Source organism: Cherax quadricarinatus, chromosome 15 (assembly GCF_038502225.1).
Source record: "Cherax quadricarinatus isolate ZL_2023a chromosome 15, ASM3850222v1, whole genome shotgun sequence".
NCBI classification, from domain to species: Eukaryota; Metazoa; Arthropoda; class Malacostraca; order Decapoda; family Parastacidae; genus Cherax; species Cherax quadricarinatus.
The window spans coordinates 41,020,523-41,025,522 of record NC_091306.1 but is presented as its reverse complement, the minus strand read 5'-3'; positions in this window follow the sequence as shown (position 1 = coordinate 41,025,522).

Sequence of the window (5,000 nt, the reverse complement as noted above, 5' to 3'; positions counted from 1 at the left end):
AGTCAGTGTTGTGATGAGTCAGTGTTGTGATGAGTCAGTGTTGTGATGAGTCAGTGTTGTGATGAGTCAGTGTTGTGATGAGTCAGTGTTGTGGTGAGTCAGTGTTGTGATGAGTCAATGTTGTGATGAGTCAGTGTTGTGATGAGTCAATGTTGTGGTGAATCAGTGTTGTGTTGAGTCAGTGTTGTGGTGAGTCAGTGTTGTGATGAGTCAGTGTTGTGATGAGTCAGTTTTGTGATGAGTCAGTGTTATGATGAGTCAGTGTTGTGATGAGTCAGTGTTGTGATGAGTCACAGTTGTTGTGAGTCAGTGTTGTGATGAGTCAGTGTTGTGATGAGTCAGTGTTGTTGTGAGTCAGTGTTGTGATGAGTCAGTGTTGTGATGAGTCAGTGTTGTGATGAGTCAGTATTGTGATGAGTCAGTGTTGTTGTGAGTCAGTGTTGTGATGAGTCAGTGTTGTGATGAGTCAGTGTTGTTGTGAGTCAGTGTTGTATTGAGTCAGTGTTGTGATGAGTCAGTGTTGTGGTGAGTCAGTGTTGTGATGAGTCAGTGTTGTTGTGAGTCAGTGTTGTGATGAGTCAGTGTTGTGATGAGTCAGTGTTGTGATGAGTCAGTGTTGTGATGAGTCAGTGTTGTGATGAGTCAGTGTTGTGATGAGTCAGTGTTGTGGTGAGTCAGTGTTGTGATGAGTCAATGTTGTGGTTAGTCAGTGTTGTGATGAGTCAGTGTTGTGATGAGTCAGTGCAGTGATGAGTCAGTGTTGTGATGAGTCAATGTTGTGATGAGTCAGTGTTGTGGTGAATCAGTGTTGTGATGAGTCAGTGTTGTGATGAGTCAGTGTTGTGATGAGTCAGTGTTGTGATGAGTCAGTGTTGTGATGAGTCAGTGTTGTGGTGAATCAGTGTTGTGATGAGTCAGTGTTGTGGTGAGTCAGTGTTGTGATGAGTCAGTGTTGTGGTGAATCAGTGTTGTGATGAGTCAGTGTTGTGATGAGTCAGTGTTGTGATGAGTCAGTGTTGTGGTGAATCAGTGTTGTGATGAGTCAGTGTTGTGATGAGTCAGTGTTGTGGTGAATCAGTGTTGTGATGAGTCAGTGTTGTGGTGAATCAGTGTTGTGATGAGTCAGTGTTGTGATGAGTCAGTGTTGTGATGAGTCAGTGTTGTAATGAGTCAGTGTTGTGGTGAGTCAATGTTGTGATGAGTCAGTGTTGTGGTGAGTCATAGTGTTTATTATCGCGGCGTACTCACCTATTTGTGGCTACAGAAGTCGAGTTCTAGCTCCTGGCCCCGTCTTCCAACTTGCTGCTTGACAGTCACTCCCAACTATCCTCTGAAGACCATCATATATATATATATATGTATATATATATATATATATATATATATATATATATATATATATATATATATATATATATATATATATATATGTATATATATATATATATATATATATATATATATATATATATATATATATATATATATATATATATATATATATATATATATATATATATATATGTATACAATGTCACTGATGGTTCTAGTGTCAGACAGTGTTGTTCCTGAGACTGGGTTCCATGCTGGTGCAGCGTACTCCAAGATGGGCCTAACATATGTTGTGTAGATCACCTGAAACGACTGTTGAAATTCCTGAAGGTTACTTTTAGGTTTGGGAGACTATCACTGGCTGCAGAGGTCATTGGGTTGGTGTGCGCCTCTGGCAGTATACAACGTACTTTGCTCACACAAGAAGGAGCTGGACAGACATCTAAAGTCAGTACCTGATCAGCCGGGTTGTGGTTTGTTTGTCTGTTTGCGTGCGGCCAATAGTAACAGCCTGGTTGATCAGTCCCTGATCCACCACTAGGCCTGGTCACGGACCGGGCCGCACGGGCGTTGACTTCCGAAAGTCCCTCAAGGTATACTCCAGGTAGGTATACCTCTAGGGCTTTATCTCTGTGTGATATCTCATGCCTCTCTTCCCCGGAGTCTATACTCCGTGTCCAGTCTTCTTGCTTTTCCCCAAGTTTTCATAACTATGCATTTACTGAGGTTGAATTTAAGACACTTTTTGTCTGACGAATTGTGCAGTTTGTCTAGATTCATGTGTATCTTTCCTTCGTCCTCACCTTCTTTTATTTTCATTAGTTTTCCGTGATTAGCAACTAGAGGGGGGGGGGTTGAAATCAGAAACAGTACCGGTCCTAATACTAATCCTTGCGGAACCCCACTAGTTACTCTTCCCCATTTTCACGTCTCCTCCTCCACAATCACTCTCTTCTTCTTGTCCTTTAAGTACTCTGATGTACCAGAGTACATTCCCTGTTATTCCTGCCTGCGTTTCAGGCTTTCTCCCAAGTCACTTGAGGGAGTTACAGTACGGTGGCCCGCGGCCTGGTGGGAGAAGCTCTTGCTTCACACGCTGAGGGTCCGGGTTCGATTCCTGGCAAGCGTAGAAACATTGGGCGTGTTTCCTTACACCGGTTGTCTATGTTTACCCAACAGTAAAATGGGTACCTGGGTGTTATTGGACTGGTGTGGGTCGCATCCTGGGACAAAATTGACCTAATTTGTGGGAAATGCTCAGCCTAACAAGCGGCTTTCTATATAGTAGTATGTCACTGATGTCAGCTCTGGTCTGTATACCTTGTACATGTACTTGAAGAAATAAAAGTATTCCATCTCTCTCTCTCTCTCTCTCTCTCTCTCTCTCTCTCTCTCTCTCTCTCTCTCTCTCTCTCTTTGCCATCCATGAACACGTATTGGTAATCATTGATTCTGAAAGCACTTCTGTCCAAGTGGTCAGCAACTCTCCTCATTATCTTGTCCATTACATGGTGAGGTGTCAAATACAGGAACTATATTGGCTGACTTCCAGATCTCTGACAACTGTTCCCCGTCCACTGACATATTGCAAGCAATAATGGCAACTTGTCAGCTCCCATTCAGGGCTGCAGTTCATACGATAACTATCGCGCAGTTACGATAATTTTGCCCTTGTACGATACGTGATCCTATAGCCATTATTGTACGGTTCGTACAGATAATTTCGGATTTCAGTGCCTGTCAATATTATTTTTCATATAAAATATGATTTCTGGAATCATAAGCAAAATCCAGTTGCACGAAAACAGAATTAATATTGGCGTGTGAAATTATAAATGGCTATTGATTATTATACATAAAATGGCTACAAATACGTTGTGTGAGTTACTATTAGTATATCCTTGAGTTATATTACTGACGAGGTTGTATTAATGCGTCAGTATTTTCACGATCTTGTATTTAAATCCTTAAACATAATATTTATAATCAAAATAGATTTAAATTAAAATATGTAAACTGTTTACGTACGAAAATTGAATGTTTACTCTGTTCTTAGTTTACCTCACTTGTTCTTCCCTCCCTTCTTGGTATGAAGTTCTTCTCTGCCTCCTGGTACTCTCCTGCTTGGTACTCTGTCATCTCATCTCTGTTATCATTCCCACTCCACTACACCCACGAATGACATCATCCCTTTAAAGTTCCCTCTTCCTAAATCTGACGTCTGATGACCCCCACACGTCATTTTTCCGTCTATGTGTTTAGGTCCTTAATGTACTCGAAGTCAACGCTGCATATAATTACTGTCTCCCAGGCAGCTTTCTGATTCTAATTTACCTATGTTGGATGTACTTGTAGTGAATACTAGGTCCACTCTTGCTGGTTCATCTCTCTCTCTCTCAACATACTCACACAGAAAGCTTTACCTAATCGCCTCCATGAACTTTGCCTTAAGATAAGATTTCGTTCGGATTTTTAACCCCGGAGGGTTAGCCACCCAGGATAACTCAAGAAAGTCAGTGCGTCATCGAGGACTGTCTAACTTATTTCCATTGTGGTCCTCAATCTTGTCCCCCAGGATGCGACCCACACCAGTCGACTAACACCCAGGTACCTACTTGCTCCTAGGTGAATAGGTGTAAGGAAACGAATAGAAATGTTTCTACCCCGCCAAGTATCGAACCCGGGTCCTCCCTGTGTGAAGCGAGACCTTTGCCAGCCAGGCCACGGGGCCACGGGGCCTTCTATGTTTCTGGTCCATAACGTGGGTCCCAGCTCTCCCAATCTATTTCTTTAAAGTCGAAATCCCCCATCATATGTAACTTTGGATGAGCACTATGCACACTCGCTGCTGCTTCTACCGTGATGTCAACCATTGTCTCCGTCACCTGTTAGGTTCTGGGTTGTATAAGTTGCCAGCAGCACCTTACCCACTTGGCAAGGTGCTGCTGGCGCCCCTTGAGAAGTTCCTTGAGGCTGGGTGCTACCTCCTGCTATACGTACTTCTCCGTGACTGTTGGCTTGTTATGCACTTCCCCAGCCTTTCCCTCTCCGTCGTCTATCCAGGTACACACGTCCAAAACATTATGTGGTCTTCAGGTATTCTTTCTCTCTTAGGAGGTGCGTGTGTACTCACCTATTTGTGGTTGCAGGGGTCGATTCATAGCTATTGGTCCCGTCTCTACACTGGTCGCTACTAGGTCACTCTCCCCGTCCAGTGAGAACTATCATACTTCTTTTGTATGGATCTTGCCTCCACTACATCACTTTCCTGATTGTTCTACTTAATGACAACTCTGTAACTGAAGAAATACTTCCTAACATCCCTGTGACTAATCTGAGATTTTAATTTCCAATTATGACTCCTTGTTTCTGTGTCCCATCTCTGAAACATCCTGTCTCTGTCCAGCTTGTCAATTCCTCGCAGTATTTTATATGTCGTTATCATGTCTCCCCTAACCCTCCTGTTCGCCAGTGTCGTCAGGCAGATTTCTCTTAACCTTTCTTCGTAGAACATTCTCCTTAGCTCTGGAACTAGTGTTGTTGCAAACCTTTGCACTTATTCTAATTTCTTGACGTGCTTGACCAGGTGTGGGTTCCAAATTGGTGCTGCATACTCCAGTATGGGCCTGATGTCCACGGTGTACAGTGTCTTTAACGATTCCTTACTG